The sequence below is a fragment of the Vombatus ursinus genome, unplaced genomic scaffold, assembly GCF_900497805.2.
Source record: "Vombatus ursinus unplaced genomic scaffold, bare-nosed wombat genome assembly UNPS02014174.1, whole genome shotgun sequence".
Lineage (NCBI taxonomy): Eukaryota > Metazoa > Chordata > Mammalia > Diprotodontia > Vombatidae > Vombatus > Vombatus ursinus.
In genome coordinates this window covers 439,379-449,715 of record NW_020953952.1, presented here as the reverse complement: position 1 = coordinate 449,715, position 10,337 = coordinate 439,379, and positions in this window count along the sequence as shown.

Below are 10,337 nucleotides of genomic sequence, written 5' to 3'. Positions count from 1 at the left end.
ATTTCAATATATATTTACTTAATACAATTCCACAAACATTAAGTGCTGTTTATGTGAAAAGCATGTGAAATATGCTGAAGATAAAAAGACAAAAAAAAAGACAGTCCCCGGCATTCGAGGAATTTATACTCTAAGATTTAGTTCTTAACCTGGGGTCCTTTTTTCATAATATGTTGATAATTATATTTTAATATAATTGGTTTCACTTGTAATACCAAATATTTTATTTTATTTGTTTAAAAACATTTTTTTCTAAAAACATTCATAAGTGAGAATATCAAAGGCTGAGTGGGTAATGATGTTTCCAAGGTCATTTAGCTAGTCAGTATGAAATGAGTCCAGGTGTCTTAACTTTAAATAGAGTGATTTTCCACCATTTCTTGAGGGCCTGCACAAATACAAGGAGGGTAGGAGTCACTAATTTGGCATTGGAACAGGTTTTTCTTGGAAAATTGAAGCCTCACTTCACTGGAACTCTTTCAGCATAAGATAGACAATCACCTTCTCTGAATGGTTTAGATCCTGACGAGATAGATCTTGGAACCATGTAATACAGCACCTTTCTACTCTTAAAAATTATTGAGGTCCTCAGAGGGAACTTTAGTTTTTTATGAGTTACATCCCTCAGTATTTACTCTATTAGAAAAGAAAATGTCTTAATATTATTATAAAAATTGTTTTGACCTTGTGGAACTCTTAAAAGGGTCTTCCATGGTTGTCCTGATCCTGTTTTGAGAACCTCTGATATGGTGTCTTCTACTTAAAAGACAGGTTCCCATACAAAGAATTATTTTTCCCTGAATAGGAAGATTGTGTTTTGGCTTCATTCATTTACATAAAATGCACGTTTAAAGCCAGAACTATCCAACCCAATGTAAAATATTGTAGCTACATAAGAAGAATGAAAAGCTCTAATACACTTGGACTGAATGAACTGGTCTTGTCAAGTTTCATAAGGAAAGGAGTATTGTCACTGCTTAGTAATGGCTACAAATGGAGAATAGAGACCGGGAGGAGGCTACCAGCTGATGGGCTGTGATGGACTCCTCCTCCATCTTGCTCCTCTCCCCCCAGCTCCTGATAGAAATCCCTCCAACGCCTGTATTCTGATCTTCCTCTCCCCCCAATCTCCCATCCCCTCCTGTCACCTGCATCAGGAACATTAGTGGGCCTTGTCCCAGGCACAGCTATTTCTAGTGACTCCATGGGGCGTACAAAGGCAAAGACAAAAAGCAGTGCTTGCTCTGAAGGAACTTTCATTCCAGTAAAAATATGAAAGCAGTAGACGATAGCTAGACCAATGGGTATTAGAAGTTGCAGAGAGAGCAACATTTGAGAGCTGACACCCTGAGGAGGCCTCAGAGAAGAGAGCCAGCTTCATGGAGTCAAGAAATCAAAAGCAGCCCTGAATACTAAGGTGAATATCCCTGCACATCTTCAGAGTCCCCAAGGGCTGGAGGCATTGTTCTGATTTCAACTACATTTTCTTTTATGGGAATAAACGGCAAAACACAGTTTTGCTACTGTGGTGACCTGAGTCTTCTAGATAAATCCTCTCTTTCCCTCCCTCCCTCCTGCCCTCTTTTCCTTTCTTCCTTTCCTCTCTATTTCCCTCTTCTTTCCCCTCTTACCTCTCATTTTTTCCTATCTTTCATTTTACTCCTTCTTTCCTTTTTTTAAGATAGGGTGACATAACTAGACTAGAAATCAGATAGACTTGATTCCTATCTTTTCTTTGATATTTACTGATTGTATGTCCATGACCACACAAACCCTCAGTTTTAATTTCCTCATGAGTAAAATGGAGAAAATAAAACTATCTCATGAGATTTTTGTGAGGCTTGATTGAGCCATTTGCCATCTTGGGAACAGCTACATAATATCAATTACTTGGAAAGAGACTCCTTCCTACCAATCCAAACTCTTACCTCCATACTACCCAACCTCATAGTATCATCATTGCAAGATGAAATATGCACCAGTGCCATCATGCATTTTGGAAGATCTAAAAATGAAAGGTTTGGGTGTGTTATAGAAAAGGGTAGTGTATTAACGAACCTCCAGGATACTTCAATTTAGTAATGATCCTCCATTGGCTTTAGACAAATTTCCTCTCTCTAGAGCTCACTTTCTTCATATTCAGATGAGGAGGAGAGGGGAAACTATATAATCTTTAAGGCCCCTTTCAGAACTAATCATCAAGGTTTATCAATCATTTGAGGGGAAAAGAGTTCTAAAAATAGCTATCACCTTACACATACCTGTGTAACTCACTCTTCTTTTGGGAACATACAGATCAGATCTGGGAAGGACCCTTAGTAATCACCTCATTTAACTCCCTCGTTTCAGCCAAAAGGAAACCAAAGCTAAGAGAAAAGTGATTCACCCAAGATAGTAGGTCTTGAAGGTAGGATGTGAACCCTGGTCTTCTGTGCCTAATCGTAGTTCCAATTCTAGTACCAATTCTACTTCCTCATCACTAAACCATCACTAACCTTGAGTTTCTTTCTTCCAGGACAGGAAGAATATCACAACGAGCAATAGTATCCCTTAGGTCTAATCTCGGGCACATACAGACTGGCCTGTGGAAGAGTGATGGCTGCTTCCAAGAAGCCCTGTGTGCCCGTGAGTGAATCAAGGGAAGATTAGGTCTGTATTTGTAGGGCTGAACCCTTCTCCCCAAAGAATTTCTCCAAAATGCTGAACTAACAATCAAAGGGATGTTCCTCTAATTATCCATGGGAATTCTTAATTGACAGAACAACAATTTAGTAAGGGAACTAGGCTCTTTGTCTTCCTCATGTTCTGGTTGTCTGTATGATGGGTGCATCTATTTACCATGTAGTTTGTTTTTAATTTTTCTAAGTACATGTCATCCCCTCCACTAGAATGTAAGCCTGAGGAGAAAGATTATTTTTGTCTTTGTTTTCCTAGTTCTTCTTACATAGTAGGCTATTGTTAAGTACTTCATGTATGTTGACTATAATATATGATATAAATTGTATACATACTCATATACTTTATATATGTATACATACATACATGTAAAACACATGTCTATACACACACTTATGTGTGTTTGTGTGTGTGTAAACAATTCCCTTGCCCAAAAACTCTAATGTTTTCCTGTTGTGATTAGGATAAAAATAAAAAACTCGTATGTTTATGATTTAAAGTCCTCCAAAATCTGGTTCCAGCTTACCTTTCCAAGGTGATCTCACCCCTTTCAGTTTAAACTGGCCTGTTTGCTATTTCTCTTTATACAGTTGCATTTCCCTCTTTTGTACATTTGTACTGATTGTTTTTCATGCCTCATATGTTCTTCTTCCTTAGTTCTACCTCTTGAAATCCCTAGTTCTATCTAGAGTTCCATTCAAGTTCCACCTTCTCCAAAAGACATCCCAGCTTTTATTTTTATTTACCTCACCTAGGGGGAGTTAGGTAGCATAGTGTATAGAGTACCAGGCCTAGAGTCAGAAATATCTGAGTTCAAATCCAGCCTCAGACACTTACTAGTTCTGTGACCCTGGACAAGTCATTTAATCCCTATTTACCTCAGTTCCTTATGTGTAAAATGGGGACACCGTGGAGAAGGAAATGGCAAACCACTCCAGTGCCTTTGTTAAGAAAATCCCATAGACCATGGGGTCACATATAGTTGGACATGATGGAACGAAACAAGAACACATCACTACGGTCATTAGTCCTTCCCACTCCCACCACATCTCATTAAATTTTGTTTAAATTTTAATTGAAGTCATTATATATGCTATTTTTCCCTAAGTATAACCTAATCTCTTTAAGGAATGGGGAAGGCACATCTGCATAGTAATTCTTTTTTTAAAAAGATCGGGAATTTCTTATCTAATCCAAATTATACCTCTCTAATCTTCATTATTTCTCATCATCCTAACCATGGAACATCAACAGTGAATCATTTTTATATCATTCTTCCATCCTGCAATCATATTCAACTATATACCCACAGTCATATACACATATGTGTGCATGTATGCATATATATATATATATATACATATGCATATGGAATTTCAACATGTTTCATCTGTAAGGCATATCCAGAAGAAATGTCAGTGTTATCCTCTACTGGTGTAGGATAGGCAGAGTGTCAGGAATGAAGTCATGGCATCCTTTCTCTACTCTATTCTGGTCACAGCTTATCATCTAGAGTGTTCTGAGTAATATATTTTAGGGAAAACCTGGAAAGTCTTTAGTATATCTATGGTAAGGTGAGCAGTATAACAGGAGGAGTGAAGACAGTATAGTCTAAATAGCATTTAAAGGAATATTACAGATGCTTCAAAGGCTCATTGAGCTGGCAAGAGAAGAGGGAAAGGGGTTGTAATTTTCATTGTTACATATCTAAAGATCTTTGAGGCAGAAGAATGGAATAGCTCTATTTAAGACCTGAGCACTCAAGGAAGAGCACTGGGTTTTCTAATGTAAGGAAAAACCTCTGTACAATGCTACCCAAAAGTGAGTGGAAAGGGCTGTCTTTGGAAATGTTGGGTTTCCCCTTCTTAGAATATCTGTTTCCATTTCATTAGTTTGTATTTGTTCTTTATATGCATTTTTATCCACTTACTATCTCCTCTTTAGAATGTAAACTCAATGAAAGAAAGCATTGTTTCTTTCTTTTGTCTCTCTAGCACCTGGCATATACAAACCACTTAATCAATGATTGTAATTGATTCTACATGACCACATGAGGGATGTGTTGTAGGGGACATCCATGTCAAATGGCCTTCATGGTTTGGTAATTCTTTTTGTTAATACCATTTTATTTTTTCCCAATTACATATAAAGACAATTTTCAACATTTGTCGGGCAGAACCAAGATGGCGAAGGGAAAGCAGTGACTTGCTTGAGCTCTCCCTCAAACCCCTCCAAATACCTAAAAAAATGGCTCTAAACAAATTCTAAAGCAGCAGAACCAACAAAAAGACAGAGTGAAACAAATTTCCAGCCAAAGACAGCCTGGATGGTTGATCAGAAAGGTATATCACGCCGGGCGGGGAGAGGAGTGCAGTTTGGCCTGGACATGCAGGCTGCGGCGACCCTGGAACAGGCCTCAGAAGACTGAATCGTGGGCAGCTGTGGCAGTTTCCAGACTTCTCAACCCTTGAACGCCAAAGACAACTTAGAAGGTCAGTGGGAAAATTCTGTGACTGGAGTGGGAGAAGAACTAGGTCTCAGCTGCAAGTCTGAAGTGTGGCCCGGGGCCGTGGCTTTTTCATGAGCTTCTGTCCCCCAGACTGAGGGGGAATCGAGTGGCTGATCAGAGGGGTATTGCAAGGACCTTTTTGCCAGTGCTGAGGCAGGAATCTCTTTCTTTGCCTGTGCTTAGATCCGGGTCACAGTTCTGAGGGGCAGTCCTGGGCGAGGAGGAGTGCTGGCGTGGTGGAGCTTGTTGTGGTGGTGAAGAGGAAACACCTCACTCTTGATCATACCACCTTGGAAGAACTGAAAATTTCAGTTCCCTAGAAGTATCTCTGAAAACAGCTGTACAAACCCCCGAAGCTTGGGGTGGACGGGTTTGTACATTCTCCACATTGGAAGCAGACTCTTAACTTAACAAAGAGTTTAAAACTCAAGTAATTGATTGGGATCATGAGTAAGCAGCATGCAAAGAGTCAGACTATATTATCTTACTTTGGTGACAAAGAAGATCAAAACATACAACCAGAAGAAGACAATGAAGCCAAAGCTCCTACATCCAAAGCCTCCAAGAAAAATATGAATCAGTCCCAGGCATTCGAAGAGCTCAAAAGGGATTTTGAGAAGCAAGTAAGAGGAGTAGAGAAAAAACTGGGAAGAGAAATGAGAGTGAGGCAAGAAAATCACGAAAAGTAAGTTAACAGCTGCTAAAGGAGCCCCAAAACAATACTGAAGAAAATAACACTTTAAAAAATAGCCTAACCCAAATGGCAAAAGAGGTCCAAAAAGCCAATGAGGAGAAGAGTGCTTTAAAAAGCAAAATTGGACAAATGGAAAAGGAAGTTGAAAAGCTTACTGAAGAAAATTCTTCCTTAAAAATTAGAATAGAGCAATTGGAAGCTAGTGACTTTATGAGAAATCAAGACATTGTAAAACAAATCCAAAAGAATGAAAAATTAGAAAACAATGTGAAATATCACATTGGAAAAATAATTGACCTGGAAAATAGATCCAGGAGAGAGAATTTAAAAATTATTGGACTCTCTGAAAGCCATGATCTAAAAAAGATCCCAGATATCATCCTTCAAGATATTATCAATGAAAACTGCCCTGATATTTTAGAACCAGAGGGCAAAATAGAAATTATAAGAATCCACCAATCACCTCCTGAAAGAAGTCCCCAAAGGAAAACTCCTAGAAATATTGTAGCCAAATTCAAGAATCCCCAGGTCAAGGATAATCCACTTAAACACTCTGGGCTGTGGTGTGCTCATCTGTCAAATTAGAAGCTTAAACTACATGCTGTTTATGCTCTCTTCTCATTTTCAATCTGTGATCCTAAGGAACAAAGAAAGATCTGAACAAAAGTCTCCTAAGTTCAATTGGAGTGCTGTTTCCATTTTAATATGATACTTCTTATAAAAAAAAAAAAAGATTCTTCCTTCCCTTAGAATGTTCCTCCCATACAATGGCAGATGGTGAATATTTAGATAACCATAATGCTCCTGAACAATTTGGAGATGTTAAAAAGCCCACTGGAGTACATTTTGTTGTTGTTGTCATTTTTATTGTTCTTGTTGGTTTTGGCTGACTTTTTCAGGTATTATTTTATTTTATAAGAAAAATTTCAAAGTACTGGTTCATGCTATTGTGTTTGCAAAGAACAAATTGAATATCAGTCTTGGTTGAACCAAGTCATGTATGAGACCATACATATAGGAAGCAACAATTAGACACATATAGATCCCTTTGGGGATGATGCTATATCTGTTTGGCTTGTATATGACCATGTATTTATTGTCAGCCATTGCAGTAAAGATATGATGCTGAGCAAGAAGCAGGGTGATACAAGTATATCCCTTTAGTAAGAAAACAGCAAAGCCAATAAGGATATTTTCAGATAAAACACTCACCAAAATCATAGAGGTTACATTTGAGTAGCAGTATAGGTCCTCAATTGCCAAGTTATTGATGAGAAAGTAGGCCCAGGTGAGAAGACAGTAGTCAACACTAATCTGAACAGTCATCCCAAGATTCTCCACTAGAGGGAGGGTGGAACTCCCCAGACACATCATAAAGAAGATATTCTTTAGCTCAGGATGATCGGCCAGTTTCTGTAGAACTGTAGTGCGCTTTACATTGAATCTTTCCTTCTGAGCTCTATTTTCTATAAAGATGAAACCAGAACAATCAGCAATGCAGAGGACTTTTTTGGGGGGGGTAGAACAATTCACATTCTGTAAAGAGGCCTTTCCTGTACTTCAGCTCCCCTAATAATTTAGCATGTTCTACACACGTGTGTATATACATACATTTGTGCATATATGTATATGCATACATATATGTGTCTATACATATACATACATATATACACATGTATATATGTAATCTTATATCGACTTAACTGTGTAGGTGCCATTTGCTCCTCTAGGATATAAACACCTACAATACAGGGATTATTTCATTTTTGTCATTGTGTACCTGGCACAGTTTATAAATGTTTGTGGAATCTAATCCAATCTCTTCATAGCCATGATAAACAAATAAAGTGATCATAATGCCATATTGCCTTACCAGCCAAGCTCAAAAGACTACTGGGTCAAATCCTATTTCTGATGCTTTCTGTGTAAATTACTTAGGACAAGTCATAACCTCACATGGCCTCCATTTTCTGAGCTCTAAAATGAGAGGGTTTAATTAGTGAGTTCTTAGATCTCTTGCAGCTCTCTAGATCTATAATGCTATGACCAATATGATCAATATCATGCTATTGACCTCATCCCAATGAGCATGGTGAATAAAAAAAGAACATAGTTTCCTCATATATTAAGTGGGAGAAATGGTTAGGAACTAGTTATATCAAAGATCAATGACATGCATTTATACATGTGTTAGCTCTGCTTTACTCCCTTTAAAGGGAACGAGAAAGGCAGATCAAGTCTTGTTTTATGTTGTTTGAAGGTGAAAATTTATCTGCTGCTATTTAGGTTAGTTAAGTTATCTGGATGCCCTCTATGTTCAAGTTGTTCTTTTGTGAAGTGGAAATAACGATGCCTGTGGTATCTAACCTGAAGGGTTGTTGTGAGGATGAACTGAGAGTAATGTGTGTAAAATGTTCCCCAGACATAAATGTTATGCAATGTGTTCACTTTTACATGTGTACACATGTGTGTATATTCAGTCATGTCCAACTCTTCATGATTCCATTTGGGATTTTCTTGGGAAACATACTGGAGTGGTTTGCCATTTCCTTCCCTAGCTCATGTTGCAGATGAGGAAACTAAGACAAACAGGGTTAAGTGACTTGACTAGGGGCACACAGCTAGTAAGTGTCTCAAGCTGCATTTGAACTCATGAAGAGGAATCTTCCTGACTCTAGGCCCCACGCTGTATCCATTGTACCACATAGCTGTCCATATATGCATGTATATATGCTTATAAGTGAATATATAGGTACAGATAGACATAGATAAAGAAATAGTTGTATATATAGATATTATACTATTTTATTTAAATAGCATTTTTTCTAATCAATTCAGAAGTGTTCTATCATAATCTTCTTCTTTAGACTGCATATAATAGGGTTTGGCATGAGTCTCACTAAGGTATAGAAGGCACCTGTGATCTTAGATTTTCAATGATGGTCTAACATACATACAAAGTCGGGTTCCCCAAAACATATTGTTGGCATGTAATTGGACCTAGATAGAGAGAACCCTTTGTACTTGCATTCTGCTGGTCACATTTACAAGCTGGTGTTGAGAAGGAAAATAAAAGTGATAAGGAAGAAGAGACAGTTGAAGAGAATAAATCCTGCAACTGCAAATATGGAGGCATCTATATGAAAACACAAGTGTTTCTGTATGCTAGGCAGTGTGGCACAAGGAACTTAGTACTATTTGGTAAGACCTGAGTTGAAGCAAGTCCTCCCTCTTACATAGACTGAATATGTGACCAAGGGCAAGTCATTAATTCCCTCAGTGCTCCAGGCCAGAGATGTCCAACTAGATGAAATTTGGAAATATTTAAAGAAATAAATAAAATTTAAAAAAACCACAGATATTGTGACTATATTGTTTTCTAAGTCAATATGCCAACCACAGGGATCCTTGTGTATAGTTTAGTGGCCATGGGTCTGTTTGATTCGACACCACTTTTCCAAGATTCTAAGTTGCAGAGAAAGTGTAGACTTAAGTTTCCTTATCTGGAAGTTTCTTTTACCAATGAAATCACAGGTCAGACCTTGTGAGGCCTATAAGTTATTATTATTAAATGAGTACAAAATTCTTCATTAAAATGCAATAGATAGGCTGCCAATGGCAATTTCTCCTATGTGACATTTCAGGAAGTAGAATCTAACATGATATTCATCCTTCTTCGAGGTTGTTAATATAAACATATTTCGAGAATCGGTGGGTCATTTGATTTGAAATGGTGATTTCTGGGTTATTTCATGAGATTATACACAGGAGGAGCACTCCTTTGACTCAGGAAGACTTACCTTTCAGTCCAGGAGAATATACTGGCTGTGTGATCCTGAACAAGTCACAAGCTCTCAGGGCCCAAGGTATCTCTCTAAGATTAGAAATTACTTTGTTTCCAGGATTCCCTTGAAATCTCATGTCTTAAAAGAAACAAATAAATATTCTCCCCTCCTGTCCTTCTACAAACATGCAAAAAAAAAAAAACAACCAAAACCTGTGTGTGTGTGTGTGTGTGTGTGTGTGTGTGTGTGTGTTTATGTGTAGGGGTAGAGTGGAGTTATGCTGAGCATGAAGCATATCAAGGTCAAATCAAATTCTCAATTCTCATAAATATTTACTTTAATTTTGTTTTGTAAAAAATAATACATTGTTTTTATTTTAAGTCTGTTTCTTGAATCATGGACATACGACTAGTCAAGAAAATGAGCCAGCCCTATAATAAGATGATAGATGAAAAAGTGACAGCCTATGTAATGTATTGATATCAGTCTAATGTTAAAAGAACCCAAGGAAGATTCTCAGCACATTAGGAGGACGAACTTTAGAATATTTAGGAAAAGTCATTGATAAAAACTGACAGAGGAGATTGAGATAGGTTGTGGTATGTGTCAACATCGAGATTGGTAGACTGTCATTGATGAGATCACAGATCCTTCAGAGTATTCAAGTAACATG